This window comes from Pogoniulus pusillus, chromosome 16, assembly GCF_015220805.1.
Source record: "Pogoniulus pusillus isolate bPogPus1 chromosome 16, bPogPus1.pri, whole genome shotgun sequence".
NCBI lineage: Eukaryota > Metazoa > Chordata > Aves > Piciformes > Lybiidae > Pogoniulus > Pogoniulus pusillus.
Genome location: NC_087279.1, coordinates 5,377,685 through 5,399,247, shown reverse-complemented (window position 1 = coordinate 5,399,247; position 21,563 = coordinate 5,377,685). Strand labels below are relative to the sequence as shown.

General features: G+C 44.8%; 1 protein-coding gene across 20 annotated transcripts in view; it reads right to left on the bottom strand.

Moving 5' to 3' along the window:
• The window catches only part of FOXP1 (forkhead box P1), a 434,335-nt gene that overhangs the window by 339,439 nt on the left and 73,333 nt on the right, over positions 1-21,563 (bottom strand). For 11 of the 20 annotated variants that reach the window (XM_064156224.1, XM_064156237.1, XM_064156236.1 and 8 more), the window contains exon 1: positions 292-410. The exons of the other annotated variants lie outside the window; for them this stretch is intronic. The gene's annotated coding sequence lies outside the window, so the exon portion shown is untranslated. Of the gene's footprint in view, positions 1-291; positions 411-21,563 lie in introns of those variants that run through there. 20 annotated transcript variants of the gene reach the window in all.

Here is a 21,563-nt window from a genome sequence, read left to right as displayed (position 1 = left end):
ATCAAATAAAATCACAGCAACACAAGCACATACTTCAGTGCTCAAAAGTCACTATTCCTTTTGCTTTTGGCAAAGACAATACAACAACCAAAAAAGCCTTATTACAAGCCCTAAATGTAGGATGGCACAGCATGTTAACATATTGCTGCACATCCTTTACAGAACTGCATCCAAAGCTATATTAAAATAACGTTAAGGTTGCAAAAAAACTAGGCAACAAAGTTGGCAACATCAACAGGCAATCTTGATTTACACCTTTGGGATGAGCATTATGATCAAGTCTTCACTTACACAATCACATCTTCCCTGGGAGTCCCGTCCAACGTGCAGGCATTAAGGATTTCTTCTCACCATTACAAAATCTGTACCCCCAGCAGCAGCATGCTGCTGGTGTGAGTTACTCTGTGGCTCAAGACACCAGTCTGAGCCCGCTCTGACTCATGGTCTTTATGGATACTAACAACCCCCACGTGCTACTGAAGCCTCAATTGGCCTCAGCTGTGGTTGCAAACCTTAACTCACTTCTGCAAAACTGGCCCCAGGTGTGTCTTGGTGGGCATGCAGAAAGGAGGAACAGGGAACCACATGACAAGCTTGGAGCACTTGGGTTTGAATGCCAAAGCCCAGACAAGGCTCTTTGGGAAGTAAAAAAGTAAAAGACCCTCCCCTGCCCTTAAAACTACATGGTCATATCCAGATAGTTTCATAGTTCATGACAGCCTAGGGGCTTGGTTAAGGTGGCCTATGCCATCCTAACTCTATCATCTCCCAAACCTCATGTGTTACACTGAAGGTTGTTTTCACATACTCCTTTTTTAATATATGTCATCTAATGAGATCTTTTTACTGTGTCTTTAAGAAAGGAGAACTGAAGCAGCAGCAAGAGGCATCTACAAGCAGAAAGTGCAGTAAGAAGACAACATAACACGGCTTTGGGCAACAGGAGTACTCTGCAAGTCACCACCATCAGAACTAACAGCATGAAGAACTGCTGTGCCACATTGCTGGGTGGCACTGGGTGCTGCTGATGGCAGGGCAGTGTGGGCAAATCAACCCCAAACTCTGGAAAAGATCACTCCAACAGCTGTAAGACTGAGGTTGTCCCATGGTGGGACCACAAGGTGTACTCTACTATGCTCAAACAACTCAAAGTGGCTTGATGGTTCCAAGTTACTTCAAAGCAATGTGCAGCTCAGTGAGAAGCCAGAAACTCCCACTGCTCTTTGGGGTACCTGCTGCCACCTGGTAGCAGGTACTTAGAGGTATCTGCTGCTAAGGTGGCCGTCCAGTGGCATCATCACTGCAAAAACCTCCATATCCATCAGAAATGTCACCCAGCCCTTCCCCTTGATGCTGTGGGGCCTCGTATGGGGCACTATCAAGGTCCCAGCACCCTACACGTACAGCATGAGGAGGACGCTGAGGCACTGCGGGACTCATCCTCCCCCGCCACACCTTGGCAGGCCCCTGTGCGCTCGGCACGGTGCCATACGGCTGCCCTGGCTTCCCCTCAGTAGTGACAACTCCTCACACCGCCTGCACGCAGCCGCTGCAGCGCTGTTAAAAATACAGCCACACATACATATGCATCCATACGGCAACAAAGAAGCATCCTTCGCGCGGCAACGAGCTGCGCTGTCGTTCCTCTCCATTGTGCCCATTTGAGCTTGCTTGGGCAGACCTAGCGAGATCCATGGGTGCTCTCAGAAGACTTGCCACAAGCCAGCAGATTCATTTCTGGCCTTCTGCATTTCAGAGGAAGCCATAACTGACATTGTTCAAAAGAAGTGGCATGGCTCAGGTTTGCTAAATAGTTGAACTGTCCTTCTTGTGCTGGAGAAGGGGCTGCAGCAATACACAGAAACTGCCAAGTGTGCATTTTTACCCTGATCTACACCGTTCTCCACCCTCCCCAGCGACCTGCACTTTCTTCTCTTTCACAGGCTCCCATAAAAGGCAATTACAGTCAATCCACAGCCTTATTAGCACCCAGTACCTATTCTCTTTTACAAAGCATGGATCCACTTTTACCAAGTATGCCTTTACATTGACTTCCCTCTTGCAGAATCAACACACGAGCGTTGCCATTTTCTGACTTTCAGAGTCGAGTATGCATTTTTAAAGTGGTTTTTTAAAACAAAAAAATACAATTCAAATATATCAGAGAAGAATAATAAAAGAGGGGGAAAAATCAATTGAGAAAAGCTTGTGCTGCAGTTGCTCTGCCTAAAGAGAACTGCAAAAGCCAAAAGGAAGGAGTTAACCTTTGTCAAAACAGCATCAAACAGCCACTGCTGCTTCAGTTATTGCTATACCGGGACTCGCTGCAGCAAACAGCATCTCTTGGTAGTGGAAGAGCATCACCTACATCCTCGTAATTCTCCAAGGGTCAGCCCTAAAACGGTGCCCTTTAAATCTGGGTAACAACCAACATCAGGTACACCAGCAAATCTGGTCGATGGAACAGGAAACTGCAGAGAACTATTTCTGAAATGTAAATGAGACTCCGCTACTTTCATTTCATTATTGCAGCAGCACTGTGCTGAGATGAAGTTTCCATCTGTGATTTTCAGGACAGGATATCAGCCATTTCACATGGCATCCGTCGGAAACTAGAGAGACAAGTTACTCAGAATTTTTTGTTTTATAAAGGCATTTAAGCTCTATTTGACCTTCCCTTGGACAGAGCTTACAATTCAGCGCTTCAGGGAACAACCTCGCAGCAAACAAGCAGCTTTACCCCCACCACTCCTTTGCTTTGGTGATTTTTCTTGGGTTTTCAAGAACAACTTGTAGGAAGTTGTACTTTGAAGTGGACTAAATACTTTAAAAGGCACTTTTGACAAGGTCATGCTAAATATTCACTCTGCTATTACTCGTTTGAATGGTCTTGACTTCAGCAAGTTAAACACTTTGTGTAGTGTCGAGCCTCAAGGCTGAGCAGAGGGGAAACATTTTCACATCTCACTAAAATTCAGAGCCTCATGGATCGCTCAGGTACTCCTGAAAATTGTTGTCCATATGCAAGAGACAGCACATCCAGGGAAATTATTTCCAACACTTGTTTCTTTTATTCCCCCCCTCCCCCCCAACATTTTCACCATCAGTCACACAAATCTATCTGGAAAAAATGCTGAAGTCAATGATGATGCAATTAAGGCTTTGATTACATGATGACAGCAAATCGATTTTAAAGCAGATTATATCAACAGTTGGGCAAAAGGAGAGGCAGACATTATGGAAATCAAACCCTTTAATATCTTTAAGATTCCATAACCCCAGAGAGCATCTTTAATTCACCCTCTTTTATTCCAGATGGTCTCACAAAAAAAAAAAAAACCATGAAGTTATCACATTCTGGTATCCTATGATAGCACACATCCTATGACATGATGTTAAGTGTGTTGAAGGAAAAAAAAAACCAACACTAAAACAACAACAACAAAAAAAATTAAAAAAAAAAAAACCAATCCAAATTGTAGCTATTTCCCCATTCAGGTGACATCTGAGAATATACATCTTTAAAAGAACCCCAGGACACAACATGTCACTTACTTCCACCGGACAGGCATGGTAAGTGCCTGGTGAAGGCAAGAGGAGTTACACACAAGTATCTGAGAGCAGGATTTGGCTTCAGACTCCACATGAAGGCAGGAATAGGGAACTATTGTGCTGCCTGTTTTCTCACAGCAGATCCCAACTAGCTTTGGCTATGGATCCAGCACTGCCAGCCAATTTCAAGGGGAAAAAAAAAAAAAGGAAAGAAAAAGCCTCCGACCCTTTCCTTTCTCTCTCTTTTTGTAATCTCTCCCAGGCACACCCGCTCCCACAAGCAGCTCCCCTACCAGCCCAATATTTACACTAAACCACTAAAGGACTCTCTATTATAATGCTATCTCATTGATACAAGATTACTCCTGAACCACATCAAACCCCGCAATCCTGTGAAAGGCACAAACGCCGTCTGAAGAAAGCGGCGCGGAGTGGATTATTTTGGTCTCCTTATTTCAACGGCACTTTTTAGATTCATGTAAGAAGTAATGCAATGCTACAGTAAGTGTTTCTCCCCTGGGGGCAACTTAGTGTCTATATGGATTAAATGTACACACGTAAACACTCGTGAGAGCTAATTATATCCCTGAAAATAGCCCCCCCCCCCCCCCACCCCTTCTGCACGTTTCTTAATCCCTCAAAATAAAAACACTTAAAACAAAACAAAAAAACCCTCAAGCATAAATTCACACAATAATAAATTTCATCTAATGTCTTTGAAACTCTTCAGAGATTTCCACCCGAGAATCAAGAAGTGTTAAACTCCTGCCTCTTTTTAACTCTCTCTTACAAAAGATGCGCGGATGTTAAAACCCCAGCAGAACACAGCACCTGCCGTCTCCTCTGCTTGTAAGGAACATGAAAGAGTAACCAGACCTTTTTATTCAAATGAAATTATACACATTTTTTTATCTTCTCTCTCTCTCTTTTTTTTTTTCCCCCTTCAGCATGTAAAAACCCCACCCTATAACACCAAGCTTCAAGCAATCTCTTCCAATGGACCGTTTTACTTATTCCACAATTTCTTACCCAAATTACACAGGTATAATTATTTTGACACTGTAATGAAAAGAAAATGGGATTTGGGCACTGTGGGTTTATCTAATAACACTATTTCTTGCCAGACTTCACAGCACTGACAATCACAAAGAGCCTTGTCCATTCCAATAGGAAATATTTGATTTTACTGTAGGAACATTATTTATTTTCACCAACTTGCTATTATCAGAAAGGATATGATAGCTGAATAATAAAAATGAAATCAAGAAATTCTGGTGTTTCAAGGCTTTATTTTTTCCTGCTCTCACTTTTGACATTTTCTTCCCCTGGAGAGACAAGATAAAGTGCTGTCATAAATGGGTGACTTTTCTTGTCAAATGACAGATTTGATTCTCCATGGCAACCACAAATCAAGGTGCTAGTCTGAATTAAAGCTTCTCTTAAAAGGCGTCTTTATGTTTATAAAATGAATTTAAATTAAATGGGTATTAGGTACAGTTTTTTACCTCCATTTATTTATTGACTAAGGAGCTCTGTACTGCATGGAGCATATTTGCATTTTAAGGAAAGACAACATATTGTACTGGCAGATGCACAAACAAAGCAAGTTACAAGGTCATGCTACATATACTAGTTTACAGTACTATGAATGGTATACAGATGGACAGCAAGCAGTTAAGAGGTACTTAAATACTGGAAAAAGCACAAAAATTACCTACAGAGTAACAGATGAAGGAAATCTCTCCTCATTTCATAACACTGCTTTCTTCCACACACAGTTAATAGAGAGTCATGTAATTGTCACAAACAGAACGCCAAAAGGGGAAGAAAAAAAGCTGAAAAAAATCAGATGCTTCATCCTATGCCCTTATGCAATCTTACTATAGAGCATGATACACTCTTACAAATGCTTGTTACCATGACTTTCAAATACCCGAATTTATCCCAGATTTCTAACTTCAACTGCTCTAAAAATTCACTTTCTTGAGGTCACAACACATCTGAGTTTCTTTATTCAGAAGATGAGTCAGTGGAGCCTCCTAGTTCCACAATTAACCTGCCTTATTACATCTCTTTCTTAAAACCTGAAACCCAGAGAACCTGAATTGCACTGAAACGCTCTCCTCATTTGGTTTCCCCAAAGAGAGGGGGTGGGGGGGGCAAAAAAAAATAAAATCTTTGCACAGAAGAGGAGATTTACATTTTTAACACATAGGTAAAGTCAAATACATATTTTTACTCCTGCTCACAAGCAAGTAAATACTTGCAGGGATTCAGATAGCATTGGTAAAAAAAAAACAACCCGATTGCTGCAGGTTTGTCAGCTGATTCTCCCGGTTCCTGGAGTCAAGTGGCTCCACATTCACTGCCCTTGTAAGCTCTGCCAAATTTGATTTTAAGCTTCCTGAAGTTAAAGAAGGTTTATACAGTATTAACACGAGATCTTCTCACACATTTCTCAAGTTATTACACAGCCTTTTATCCAAAATTACAATTTTAAGCGGTGCAGGAAGGCTTCAGTTCAGCTTCACAGGCGGAGATGGACAGAGGATGTCTTCATCCCGCCAAAGGGCTTCCTGCTCCGCTTCACTGCTGACGCCCGCTTTCCTCCAGAGAAGGTGCAAGAAAAGTGTGCCTGTAGCTTACAAACCTCTTCATGCCCTGCCCCTGAGTGGGATTCAGTCCCTGCAACCAGCGGTGTGGGGACAGCCCTCGCCTTACGGATGGAGAGCTGCTTAGATGCAGCTGTTGGGGTGTCCCCGAGTGGCTGAGCACAAAGCTGCTTCCCAGCTCACAAGCATCCACTAACTGTCCCCGCACAGCATCCACTAACTGTCCCAATCTTGTACTGGCAGCTTTTTGACCCAAATTTCCCATCTTAAGAACTGGGGGAGTGAGGGGGGTAACAGTCTGGCCCTCTCTGAATCGATGCATAAACACTGGCTACATAAAAATCAAAGGACGCTTTGCTAATGTACTACTGTGTAAGTCCCAGCCTCATTAAAATAAGACTAACCCGTAACAGAAATGTGCATTTTATGGGGTAAGCAACAGAACTGCTTACATTTTTATTGTAAGAAAAGAAAAAGAAAACGATTCTACCTATTTCACTCTTACTGTAACCTGATCACAATGTTTATATGCACCTATCACAGTGTTATATAAATTAAGTCCCAAGAAAGGCCTTGAGAAAATAAAATATGGTTAACTTCAAACAACACCTTCAGCTCAACTCCTGAAAATCCTTGGCACTTCTTGCCACACACCCCTGGACCTACTGGAGGTTAAGAGGCAGCCTCCATGAGGTCTAAATACTGCACTTTAAGGAAAAATTCCCCAATTTGCTCTTATGCACAGGGATAACTGCACATGGAAAACAACCTCCCAGGCTTTTACAGCAACTGGGTGCTGTGTGGTAGACACTGGGGGCACTTTCTGCTAATGTGAGGGGATGGAGAGTAAAGTCCACATCTCACGCTTAGGTTTTTTCTGCATTGGCAGTATCAAGGTACAGCAAACAGGTAGAGGATTAAGGTAATAATCAGCATCTATGCAGAAAACAGGGAGGGTTTCTAAGCCTTCAGTGCCAGAGGACAGCATTGGTTTGCTGAATAAGCAGGTGAAGGAGAACCATGCACTGAAAGAAAACCTTAGAGCCATTATGACTCAAGCTGCAGCCAAACCATCATCAGTTCTCCACTTCATAGAATCATTGAATCAACCAGGTTGGAAGAGACCTCCAAGATCATCCAGTCCAACCTAGCACCCAGCCCTAGCCAATCAACTAGACCATGGCACTAAGTGCCTCATCCAGGCTTTTCTTGAACACCTTCAGGGATGGTGACTCCACCACCTCCCAGGGCAGCCCATTCCAATGCCAATCACTCTCTCTGGCAAGAGCTTCCTCCTAACATCCAGCCTATACTTCTCCCAGCACAACTTGAGACTGTGTCCCCTTGTTCTCTTGCTGGTTGCCTGGGAGAAGAAACCAATCCTCACCTGGCTACAGCCTCCTTTCAACTCCAAATATTCCTAGAGTAGATATGGCATGGGCAGAAAATCCCTGCATTGGTGCCTCAATTGGGTTTTGACTATTCCAGGGGGTTGTGGTGGTGCTGAGGTGCTCCTAGTGCAGAGTAACTCCAGATACCAACAGGCACTGCTTGCCAAATCACAGACTCATGGAATGGGTTGAGTTAGAAGGGACCACAAAGACCTACTTCTGATGCCTCAGGCATGGGCAGGGAAATCTTCCACTAGACTACGTTGCCCAAAGCCTCATCCAGCCTGGCCTTGACCACCTCCAGGGATGAGACATCCACAACTTCTCCAGGTGATCAATTCCAGCGCCTCATACCCTCACTGTAAAGATTTTATTCCATACACCTCATCTAAACCTACCTTCTTTCATATTAAAGTCATCATCCCCTCTCCTATCGCTCCAGGCCTTTATAGAAATCCCTCTTCAGTCTTCTGGTAGGTTCAAAAATTTCAGAGGACAGATTTGCAGAGCAGTGCAAAAGAAACCAACTTGGTTTGAATACAGTAGAAGATGACTTTTTTTCTTTCCTCTCTGAGATCTCAACCACTTATTTAGTGGGAATACAGGACTTGGATTAGCAAATACCTGAAGTTTAAACTGGGATAAATTGATGATGCTAAATCTTCCTTGTGCACCCAGCAGGCATTTCTGAGCTGGCTTTTGGCAAACACATTAAACCTTCTCCTTAATTGTTGTGAAGTGGCACCGCTCACCTTCTGTATTATTCCTAATGCCTGGCATTTCATTTTATTGAGCATGAGCTCACAGCAATAGCCATAAATTTTACTACTTTAATAGTATATGTTATCTGACATTCCCTAACACTGAGCTTTGGGATTTGAGACTGACCAGTCTTGACAGAGATGGATAGTTTGCATAAGAGTTATAAAGGGAACAGCAGAGGTTTCAGTGATATTTTAAGCAGGGAAGCTATGCAACATACTTTAAAAAGTGAAAAAGACAAGCAGGAAAATCTTTGGTTGGTAATCTTAGTCAGGAAATGCCAGCAAATGTTTTGAGATGCTAGCTGAAAATTTGAAAAATGTTAAAAGCCAGCTTTGCTACCTTTAGCAGTGAACTATAAAGCTAATCACATATATTTTTGGGGTCCTTAACATGGACCAGATGGAACTACACCGCACATAAATAAGAAACAGTCTCTAGTTTCTGGCCTGGTTTGAATTTTATTTCATTGGATAAATGTGGAAGACAGAGTTCCCAAGTAGGTTTTAGCCTGAGTAAACCATGAAGTAATTATCAGGAGTTCAAAGATAGATTTTCATCCACCAGATACCCTGCTGCTTTTGTGAGGCTTCACACGAAAGCCACTCTAGGTGGAAAAGGGACACTGTCAACTTGGGACCTCACCGCATCCATACATGCTAGGTGGGAGCAAGTTCAGGTGCAGAACCTGCCTCTGAGCTCTTGGCTCTGTCTAGGGGGGTTCCAGCTACATCCTACTGAATCCTATGAAGAAAAAAAGCATTCTTCTCATTTGTTAGTTTGTTAGAAATAACCCTAATTAGTTAGCAACAAGTTAGGGAAATAGTAGATGCAAACCCACAAGGTAAATAAGCTCCACAGAATAATCTTGAAGCTCTTTTTAAGTTATGGAATTATTTACTAGTTCTGATCTGAACAAACATAAAAGAAATACCTCTCCCAGGCTCCAGGCATTGTTACCAGCAATTAACTAACAATTCCATAAACAATAAAAGTATTACAAAAACAGCAGCACATCCCCACCTACACATTAGCACCAGTCAGCAAAAAATCAAATGCACAAAAAAACTACAAACAACACTTCCTACTCCTTCAATTCCCAAAGGAAACTCCACCCCAGCTGCTGCAATCAAAAATATGGTCTTAACAAAGTGCCTGCAAGGTTAAGTGGCAGCTTTAGGTGTTACTTGTACCAGGAGTAAAACAATTTCAGACACAGGGGTGAGTGTAAGTTGAGGACTCTTTCAATACAAACTTTCCCCCCAGTTATGATTTCTTGCAGAGATTATGTTTTTCTGTTTCAGGATGCTGAAAGGTGAATGGGTCTGGAGAGGGTGGGGGGAAAGAAAAGAAAAAATATCAAAACTAAATGATGCATCATGAACCAACTCAGCAACCACAAAGTCTCCTTGCACTAGGTACAGATGTTTTCATGAGAGGGTCATGCATCCATTGCTCTAGCACATGTTGGAAGGCAGAGGGACAGTGAGAAAAGGGGGTTCTGGGCTGCTTCCTCCTCCCTTCCTCTTCTCCTTCCTGCAAGTCCACACCTGCCTCTTCCCACTGGTTTCTCAACTGTGTTCCTAAGTCTCTGCAGGTCAACACAACTTGGCAGCTGAATGATGCCTATGAAATCTGTGGAGTCATGCAAATGCAGGTGAACATGCAAAGTCTTCTTCCCTGATTCACTCTGAAAAGGCAGAAGCCATTTTAGCCATGATGGTGAACATAGAATCATAGAATCAGTTAAGGTTGGAAGGAACCACAAGGATCATCTAGTTCCAACCCCTCTGCCATGGCCAGGGACAACCTACCCTACATCAGGCTGGCCAGAGCCTCATCCAGCCTGGCCTTAAACACCTCCAGCAATGGGGCCTCAACCACCTCCCTGAGCAACCCAGTCCAAGCTCTCAGCACTCTCATGCTCAACAACTTCCTCCTCACCTCCAGTCTCAATCTCCCCACCTCCAAATTTGCTCCATTTCACAGTATCACAGTATCACAGTATCACCAAGGTTGGAAGAGACCTCACAGATCATCAAGTCCAACCCTTTACCACAGTGCCCAAGGCTAGACCATAGTCCTGTCACTACCTGATAGCCTAATAAGTCCCTCCCCAGATTTTTTGTAGGCCCCTTTCAGATACTGGAAGGCCACAAGAAGGTCACATCAGAGCCTCTTCTCTGGACTCAACAGCCCCAACTCTTTCAGTCTGTCCTCACAGCAGAGCTGCTGCAGCCCTCTGAGCATCCTTGTGGCCCTTCTCTGGACACACGCCAGCATCTCCACATCCTTCTTGTAATGGGGGCTCCAGAACTGGATGCAGTTCTGCATTTTTGAAATGTATTCTTCAAAAAAAAACCCAAAACAACTAATCCAAACTTCTTCCTGCTCCACAGTTCTCCCAGTGATGCTCCAAAGATCCCCAAGTGCGCACACACACATATCGCTGCTGCAAGGGAAGTCATCACTCCTGCTCTGAGTTAGGCAGGCACTAAACAGGGCCAATAGTAGCCACCTGCAGAAATGTAGGTGAAGATCAGTTATGCAAAGCTATCATGCATCTGGAAAATGGATATTTTCAACTACATCACCACTGTTCAGCTGACAGCAAGCCAAGTCTCTGCCTGGTACTTCTCCCCCTGAGCATCTTCCCTGTGACAATGCTAATAACTCTTTTCCCTAAAAAAAAAGAATTCTGGAAAATTTCAGCTGTCCCCTGAGGGTTTTAGGATCCTGAATGGACCTTAGGAAGTAGTTCTTCAGTACAATGATGGTGAGAGTCTGGAATAGGCTGCTCAGGGAGGTTGTGGATTTTTCCTCCCTAGGATTGCTCAAGGCCAGAGTGGATAAGGCCTTGAGCAGCCAAGTCTAGCTGTCGTAGAATCATAGAATCAGCCAGGTTGGAAAAGACCTCCAAGATCATCCAGTCCAACCTAGCACCCAGCCCTGCCCAATCAGCTAGACCATGGCAACAAGTGCCTCATCCAGGCTTTTCCTGAACACCTTCAGGGACGGTGACTCCACCACCTCCCTGGGCAGCCCATTCCAATGCCAATCACTCTCTCTGTGAAGAACTTCCTCCTAACATCCAGCCTATACCTCCCCCGGCACAACTTGAGACTGTGTCCCCCTGTTCTGTTGCTGGTTGCCTGGCAGAAGGTATCCCTGTGTGGTATGTGGGGTATCCCTGTCCCCAACAGGAAGTCTGGAGTAGATGATCTCTAAGGTCCCTCCCATCCTAAGCCAGTCTATGATTCTATGACTCTATGATCATTTAGAGAATCAATCCGATCTTTAAAACTGTGAAATGCAAGGATTTTAATCGTGCTTTAGGTGCAAGTTTCAATGCAAAGTGAACTCTAAACCCTTCTGGATTTCTTCAGAAGAATAAGTGACCCAGAGGAGGATCTCTTTCAACACTCATGCAACAACAGAGCAAAAACTACTTACTAGCTCAGAGGAGGGTGGTTTATAAAACACAAGTGTAGGAAATACTCATTTATCTTGATTACAAGCAGCATCTTCTTGGTTTCTGCACCATAAATGTAACTTTCTCCCAACAGCAGCTTCTTAAAAGATGTTTGTCAACTTCTGTCATTCACAGATACACAACAAAGAAAAATGTACATCTTTCTAATGAGATGCACAGCCGAGGACGGTTGTCAGCATCCTAGCACTGCTGTTGTGACATGTATCTCATTTCCTTCAATACATAACGGGGAAGCTGTTTAATCCAGCAGTCCAAGCAACGCCCAAATAAGCATTAATAACGCGGTGAATAACTGATCATCGCTAGGTGGTTTTCAGCCAGATAAAGGTTTTTCCCTCCCCCTTCTAAAAAAATCCCTTCCCAGTTAGGAAACAAAGAGGCAGAAGTTAAGAGTGTTGCCTGCTACCTCCTCCAACGGGCACACATCTGCAAGTGCCAACCTGCTCGCTGCCGAGCTGGTCCTCGCGTGTGGAGGATTTCAGCGCCGCATCAACTTATTGAGGCAGCACAGCAGGTGGAGCGAGGGGCTAAGGGAGAAGCAATTAACATGGGTTGTGTTTCCCATTTTTCAAGGTAGATGGCAAATTCTGTTTCACAGACGTGTACAAATTCGTGTACAAAACCCACTCCATAATACAAAGACATCTGTGTTTACCAAAGTAATCATTATTGTTTAATGCCTATTTTTTACACCATTTAACAAATAACTTTAGCTCTGATGAACATGATGATTTTCAGCATAGACTTCGAAGGGAATAAAGTTCAAAAGAAATGTGGAGCTGCTAACCCGTGCCAAGTATCAAGACAAGCACTGCAGATGAAGGGCACCACTCCAACCTGCAGGTTTTCAGCCCATGCACGCTCAGCCAGCATGGTCCGACAGGGATTTGGTGGCTTACATTGCAATTGTGAGGGATGTGAACATGCTGGAGTGTGTCCAGAGAAGGGCCATGAGGATGATCAGAGGGCTGGAGCACCTCTACTATGAGGACAGACTGAAAGAGTTTGGGCTGTTCAGTCCAGAGAAGAGGAGGCTCTGAGGTGACCTTCCTGTGGCTTTCCAGTATCTGAAGGGGGCCTACAAAAAAGCTGAGGAGGGATTTATTAGGCTGTCAAGGAGTGACAGGACTGGGGGGAATGGAGCCATGCTGGAGGTGGGGAGAGTCAGCCTGGACACGAAGAGGAAGTTCTTCAGCATGAGAGCGATGAGAGGCTGGACTGGGTCGCCCAGTGAGGTGGTTGAGGCCCCACTGCTGGAGGTGTTTAAGGCCAGGCTGGATGAGGCTCTGGCCAGCCTGATCTGGGGTAGGTTGTCCCTGGCCATGGCAGAGGGGTTGGAACTAGATGATCCTTGTGATTCCTTCCAACCCTGATTGATTCTATCTCAAGCCATCCTTGTGCTGCTTCCTGCACCAAACTTTGTGGGCACACACCGCAGGACTCTGAGCAACCCAATCTAGTTGAAGATGTCCCTGCTCATTTAGAAGGATTGGTCTAGTTGACCTTTAAATGTCCCTTACAACCCAATTAAGTCTGTGATTCTGTGAATTGGGGAGGGCAGTACCTGGTCAAAAGCCATGGAACTAAAACCTCACTGTTTTGGGACCAACACCCATAGCCAGGTCTGCATTCACACACAGCCCTAAAGAACCTTCAAGAGCTGGGTGCAACAGACACATAGAATCATGGAATCAATCAGGTTGGAAGAGACCTCCAAGATCATCCAGTCCAACCTAGCACCCAGCCCTAGACAATCAACTAGACCATGGCACTAAGTGCCTCATCCAGGCTTTTCTTGAACACCTCCACAGGGACAGCAACTCCACCACCTCCCTGGGCAATCTATTCCAATGCAAATCACTCTCTGTGTTAAGAACTTCCCCCTAACATTCAGCCTAGACCTCCCCTGGCACAACTTGAGACTGTGTCCCCTTGTTCTGTTGCTGGTTGCTTGGCAGAAGAGCCCAACCCCACCTGGCTACAGCCTGCCTTCAGGTAGTTGTAGACATCTGCCTTCAGGACCAGCCAAACCTCACGTTCATGGGTAGGTTCCCATCACTATCCTTGCCACTTCTCATCACTATCCTGCCACTTGGAGCTGTCATCTCTGCCCCACCGCACCTCCCTGTCCACAGGCTCAATCCCAGAGGGAGCGACATGCTGCAATGGGAGCTGCATGCAGGCAGGCAGGCAGGTGAGGATGAGTGAGCTTAGAGGAGGAGTGAGCCGAGCCGAGCCCCTGCTGCATGTTCAGTGATTATAAGATTAGTGTGTTTTTATTTAAAGTATTATCCGTTAACATCCCCTATTACAAAAGGAGCACAACAGTATCGACAGACTGTCAATATTAATAGGAGTGTCTAATGTTATATCAATACTAATTTAATTTCTGTTATCTGCAGGCTGCAGGGCCTTTCTGAAGAAACAGAGGAGCGAGAAGGAGAAAGCCAAAGCAGCGACAGAACAGGAAAACGAGCCATTCCTTCAGCTTCTCCATCACTCAGAGGCACCCTGCTGTTCAACACAGTTACTCTCGCTTCTTCTTTTGAAAGGAATCACAAACAAAACCTGCTTAGGTTTTCTCCAATATTACCAGAACCTCCACACTCTGTTTTTGCTTCTTTTATGGCCAACCCCCCCCCCCCCCCCCATCTTTGCAGAACAGCATTTTTCCTGACTATGTCCACCCAAAAATCTGTAAAGCAAGTACAGCAGACAGGAGCACTTATTGGATGAATAATAAATACCATGGCACAAGAGTAAGCTGATTCACAAGGGAGGATTTCCAGACCATGCAGACCTTTAAGGCCACATGGAGAAAGCATGTTCTTCATTTTACATGCAAAATACATATTTTTAAAGAATCATAGACTCATAGAATCAACCAGGTTGGAAAATACCTCTGAGATCATCCAGTCCAACCTAGCACCCAGCCCTAGCCAGTCAGCTAAACCATGGCACAAGTGCCTCATCCAGGCTTTTCTTGAACACCTCCAGGGACGGCAACTCCACCACCTCCCTGGGCAGCCCATTCCAATGCCAATCACTCTCTCTGCCAACAACTTCCTCCTAACATCCAGCCTATACTTCTCCCAGCACAACTTGAGACTATGTCCCCTTGTTCTATTGCTGGTTGTCTGGCAGAAGAGACCAATCCCCACCTGGCTACAGCCTCCCTTCAGGTAGTTGTAGACAGCAATGAGGTCTGCCCTGAGCCTCTTCTTCTGCAGGCTGCACACCCCCAGCTCCCTCAGCCTCTCCTCATAGGGTTTGTGTTCCAGGCCCTTCACCAGCTTTGTCACCCTTCTCTGGACACCTTCCAGCACCTCAACATCTCTCTTGAATTGAGGGGCTCAGAACTGGACACAGTACTCAAGGTGTGGCCTGACCAGTGCTGAGTACAGGGTAAAACTTCTTGAACAGTTCAATTTCAGTGAGGTTTGAGTAAGTGTTCTTAAGAGCACAGGGCAAGGATACACATTGGTAGGTCTGCCCAAGGTGACAGGTGCTCCTGGTGGGGAGAAACCCTCTCCCTTATAGGAAGATGCTCAGCACAACCAGGATCATAGCATCACCTCTGTGCTTCCTATCACCACTAAGGTACTTTAAAAGAGAGAGCAAGACAGGTCCATAGCGACCAAATGTCAACGTGAACAAAGCAGTTGAGCTAATTACGTAAACATCCATTATTAAGTGTATTAAAATAGGCTGTTTTGCATTTGCTTTCTGTGGCAGAATGAGCAGCATCTAAGGACTCAGAATTACCATCTAAGGACTCAGAATTACCATCCCAGAACTCAGTAAAAGAGGAAACTGCCTAAGATGAAGACACAGTATCAAAGAAGAGCATTTCTCCTGCTTTAGCACATGAATGACCCCAACTGTACTCGCTACAAAGCATTAAGTGGGAATGCAGGGGAAAATATTCTGCTCCTTAAATACATTTCAAATAAGTGATTTATGGCTTTCAAATTGTGAAGGAAAGAAGTGGAAAAGAGGAAGGTATTGGGGTAGGAAATTGGCTTACCTCGTGATACTCCACGGTGTGTAACGAGTTCCCACAAATGGTTGAATCCCTGTTCTCCCTTTAATGAAGCCACAGGCTTACTGATTCTCCCCATCCAGACAGAGCTCCACGCTTCACAGCAAGGAATAAAGAGCCCACCCCACCACAAACCACACCTCTGCAAAGGGTAATGATACTCAAAGTTCCCTTGAAAATACCTCAAGGGAGTACTGAGCGTGGGGCAGAGACTTCAAAACACCAGTGCTGGTCTGGGTGGGTGACAGATTCCTTACACACACCCCCAGGGCCACATCACCATGGCTGGTGGCGTCCTCTAATTCCCACATTAGAATAAGATGAAGCAATGCTTAAAATGGAGGCAAGGAAACCTCAACTTTTATATTGCAATTAAAACACTGATTTCTCTCCCCCTAGCCTGCCTGTGCACTCCCAAGAAGTTCTCCTTGCTCGATTTACAGAGATTTCCACTCAGACAGAATTCTACCTTTAAACAGATCTTTTGCTGCTACCTAAGCCCACTGCAGTCACATGAATTAACATTAATGGGTGGCTGTGAAGCCATATCTGTCAGACTGCTTCCCAGAGTGACAGAAAGAAGGAAGAAAGGCAGAAAATGAGGGAAAACACTGTGGCCTTTGAAAACCAGGGGACTGTGCTGCTGAACAAATCACTTCCAGGCAGTCAGGGATGGAGCCAGAAAAGTATCTTTGAAAGAGCAAAGATGAACAGATGAGGAAGCAACAAGCAAGCAATGCAAGGGGAAAGACTGTACCATAGGGAAGTTAATCCAGGAGGAATCTCCTAAATTGGAAAAGGGTAAGAATAAAAATTAGGAGTTATTGGACAAGGATTAGTGTAAGAGGGGTGGTTTCCTACCAGGAAATGGGGATTGAACAGCTTGTGCACAGCACAGTGCAGGACCTCAGAAGAGGCAGCAGGAAGAAATTACCTAGGCATGATGATGTAGGTTAGGCTGCAGATCAGGCAAGCAAATTAAAGATGAGTTTCTGGATCTGAGCACACAACAGGGCAGCCCAGGTCACCTTGAGGGGTACGTAGACAAGAACAAACCTCTCCAGCCTGGCCATGGAGGTTTGCCTTTCCACTGTAATGCTCCAAACGTGGCTTTTGGGATTTACACATACAGGAACAACATCCTCAGAGGCTGTGGTTGTTCCCAGATGCAGAGGCTGGGTCACATTGCTCCATACCACTCTGTGACCACAAACCCCTGTGAGAAATGAGCCACCAATGACACGCACAGTGCAGTTCATGCAGGGATCTCCCATGCGGGAAGTCTCACTGCCAGCTGTTTCTTCCTCTCATCATTTCTGCTCACCACCTCCCATGTCTACAACCACCATTTCTGCAGAGCTTCTCCTTCCTCAGCCTCTTTACAAACTTCCAGCTCCCTTGTCTCCCTGCACAGGAGGCAGTGCCAATGGCAGCAGCAGCAGCCATAGCTCATAACTTGCCTAATGAAGGCCAGCCAGAAGTGATTTGTAGGCAGCAAGTAGATTATTATTATTTTTCAAGAGTGGAAAAGAAAAAGAGGGGCATGAGCTTAAGGTGGTGGTGATGAATGAAGATGAAAAGAGAGGTTTAGGGTGAGAAGTGTTTGTCTAGTGTGACCTAAACCATTCAAACCTGATTTAATAGATGATGGACATATATTCCCTGCTATGTGTCACTTCCAAGTCTGAAGTTTATATTAAACAAGGAGTCTTCTCCTTCTAAGTTGTTCTTCACTTTTCCCTGGAGTTTACACACAGCACAGTACCTGGAAATGCAATCATATTTAGTTTTTATAATAAAGTCATATGGTCACTAGTAGTACATATTAGAAGACACATTTTATTGTTTTTCATTATGTAATTGTGTGCTTCATTGCTTTTCATCTGTTTTGCCTTGCTGTGGGAGGTGGCACAGCCCCAGCAATGCCATTTCTCTGGGGATAATATTCTACAGGCAGAACGACACAAACCCAGCCATACTCCACTCAGACGCAGTGCCACCACTCTTCCTTTCTCTCTGCTCCCTACAGGTCCCCAATAAGCTGACAGTTCAGGGGAAGTGGCATGGCAAATCCAGCTGTTCCACCCCACAAGGCTTGTCCCTACTCAGGCCACCATCAGTAAATACTGCACATAAGCAAGGCTACCAGGCACAGCCATGGCTTTAATCACCAGAGAAGATTTGTGAAGTCTTGCATACACATCACCCATGACCCTTCCTCCCACAAATGTGCTGAAGATCTCTCCTGACACAAGTGGCATCAAGTGAAAGCCCACAACACAGGCAAAGCCATCTCCTAGAACGGCTCCACCTGCCCACACTCACAGAGCCATTTTCCCACAGGTTCAAAGATCTCAGCCCAAACACGAAGCTCCCAATTACAACCAAAAGCAGAAACAGATTCCCTCTCGCCAACTTCTTCTGCCTCCCTTGTCATTCATTGGGTTTCATCCTGGCAAGATCACATCCCAGGAGTTACCATTCCATCAAAATGTTAGGGAAGTTGAACAACTTCCTTATGAGGAAAGACTGAGGGAGCTGGAGCTTTTTAGCTTGGAAAGGAGGAGCCTGAGGGCTGGCCTCAGTCATGTTTATAAATATGTAAGGAGTGCAAGGAGGATGGAGCCAGGCTCTGCTTGGTGATGCCCAGCAACAGGACAAGGGGCAGTGGGTGAAAGTTGAGGCATAGGAGGTTCCATGGGAACCTGAGGAAGAATTTTTTTCCCTGTGAGGGTGAGAGCACTGGAACAGGCTGCCCAGGGAGGCTGTGGAGTCTCCCTCTCTGGTGATATTCAAGAACCGTCTGGCTGCATTCCAGTGTGATCTGCTCTAGATGATCCTGCTCTGCCAGGGGGGCTGGACCAGATGATCTTTCCAAGTCCCTTCCAGCCCCTGACATTCTATGATTCTATGATCTTTCCATACCCACATGCTGCCAGAGCTATTGACACGACTCATGCAGTAGAAGTGGAGATGAGGAGCTTGCTCTGGACCGAGCCAGCTGGGAAAAGCAGCAAGTGCTGCAGAGCAATGCGGCAGCACACATCAAAGGCTAAGAATCACCAAGTAAAATCCCAAGACAAAACTATTTCCTCTTGTAGCGCACAGAAAGGGATGTCTTTGCTTGGGATCTCGGTTTGCATCCTTCTGAGAAGCTGCTGTTTGGAAAGACATAGTCTGTATCCTTAAGGAAGTCTTCTCCAAACAGCTGAATGCCAGAGTTGATTTTGAATTTGGAGTTCCTCCTACTAAAAGACATGACCGTTCAGTTAGAGATGTTTACGTTCCTATACATTAAAAATAAACCCATTATGCTAATGAATTTTGCAACTAAACTCTACTTGATGAGCTATGTCCCTGTTTAGTATTCACTACAAGGCACTCCAGCATCTAACTGCAGAGCAGATTAACTCATTTACTACATCTTTTCCTCTAAATGTGCCCCAAAATATTCGTTTTCTCGGCACTTGCTCGCTAAGATTACTTTCAATATTGGCTTTTGGGGAGTTCATTTAGTTTAGATTCTCTATTAGAAGAGAACACCAAAAAATTCACTGAAATCATATTTCTCCACCAGAATGTTGATTCATGAGGGACCATGAAGCATTTCATGCTACTTCTGGCCCCTACCAAGGACACCATCTTTTCTCTGTGTCCTACCCAGCAAAAAAATCAAAGGCAAATGCTTTCAATTTTAAATGCTCCAGACTCCTGCACCCCAAATACAAGAGACCTCATGCTAGTGTCTCCCACCAAAACATTTCCACTGCAGCCCAGCTAAACCCTTCAATGATATAAAACTGGAGGGGGTGGCTGACAGCCATCAGGCCCTGTTGCCATCCAACAAGACCTGGACAGGCTGGAGAGCTGGACGAAGGTTAACCACATGAAGTTCAATACGGACAAGTGCAGGGTCCTCCATCTGGGGAGGAATGACAATAGGCACCAGTACAGGTTAGGGTCTGACATGCTGCTGGAAAGCAGTTCTGTGGAGAAAGACCTTTGAGTCCTGGTGGACAAGAAGTTCTGCATGGGCCAGCAATGTGCCCTTGTAGCCAAGAAAGCCAATGGCATCCTGGAGTGCATCAGAAGTGTGTCCATCAGGTCTAGGGAGGTTCTTCTCTCGCTCTGCTCTGCCCTGGTGAGACCAGACCTGGAATACTGTGTCCAGTTTTGGGCTCCACAGTTCAAGAGAGACAGGGACCTGCTAGAGACAGTCCAGCAGAGAGCCATGAGGATGACTGGGGAACTTGAGCTTCTCCCCTACAAAGAAAAACTGAGAAATCTGAGGATGTTTAGGCTGGAGAAGACTGAGAGGAGGTCTGATCAACGTGTACAAATATCTGAGGGGTGGGTGTCAAGTGGCTGAGGCAAATCTCTTTTCAGTGGTCAGCAGCAGTAAGACAAGGAACAACAGCTACAAAAGGGAATGTAGAATGCTTCACCTCAATGTGAGGAGAAACTTCTTTACAGTGAGGGTGGCAAAGCCCTGGAACAGGCTACCGAGACAGGTTGTGGAGTCTCCTCTGGAGACTTTCAAAACCTGCCTGGATGTATTCCTGTGCAAACTACGCTGAGTGATGCTGCCTTGGCAAAGGGTTTGGATTCTATGATCTCTGAAGGTCCCTTCCAACCTCTTAAAGTTCTGTGATTCAAGACCCCACCAACTGTGCATCCAAGCTTAAAATAGGAAGCTTGAAATTCTGCTCCATCAAGTTGCTCCATCTCACTACACTTTTAGAGCTTAAAAAAAAATAAAATCAAATTCTATTGAATTTCTCTCTACACAGCTGCATCTCTAATGAACCCCCATAAAAGTTAAAACTTACATTGGGTAATCATATGCAATTGAAGCATCATAAAATGAGAAGTCAAGGAACTGTATGTGGGCTGCAATGACTTGTCTTATTGTATTCATTCCCTTAATAAATATATCTTAAAAATAACCTCACAGTCACACATTTGCAATATAATGTAAAAATAACATTGGATTCAAATTATTAAACAGGTAATTTAATAGAACGAGAATTGAAATGTAGGACAGCCTGCAACTTTCTGCTGTGGGAATGGGATGGTTTTAGCCAACACAACTATTCTTCTTTTTTTGCATTACCTTTGCATTCAGAATACTACAACATCCACCATAACCTTGACACCGTAGTCACCTCAGAAACACACAAGTGTCACTTGTAACTGCAAGCTCGATGGGGTTTTTGACTCGAGTGAAAGAAAAATCAGAGGCCTCTGCCCTGTTGCTGTTTTTTTTTCCCTTAGGGACATAGGCTAGAAGGATCTAAAAGCAGAGATGTTTGTACACTAATAAATCCACAAATCAGAACCATTTAATTTAATCATAGAATCAGTCAGGGTTGGAAGGGACCACAAGGATCATCTTGTTCTAACCCTCCCTGCCATGGGCAGGGATACCCTACCCTAGAGCAGGCTGGCCAGAGAATGAATCTAACACCTTTAGAAGACAAAATGCCTCTATCCTGTTGGGTTTTGTTCTTTAGGCATGTAGACTTAGGCTAAAAGGATCTAAAACTAGTCAGGGTTGAAAGAGACCACAATGATCACCTAGTTCCAAGCCCCCTGCCATGGGCAGGGACACCCTACCCTAGATCAGGCTGGCCAGAGAACGAATCTAACACCTTCAGAAGACAAAATGCCTCTACCCTGTTGCTTTTGGCTTCATTAGACACAAAGACATG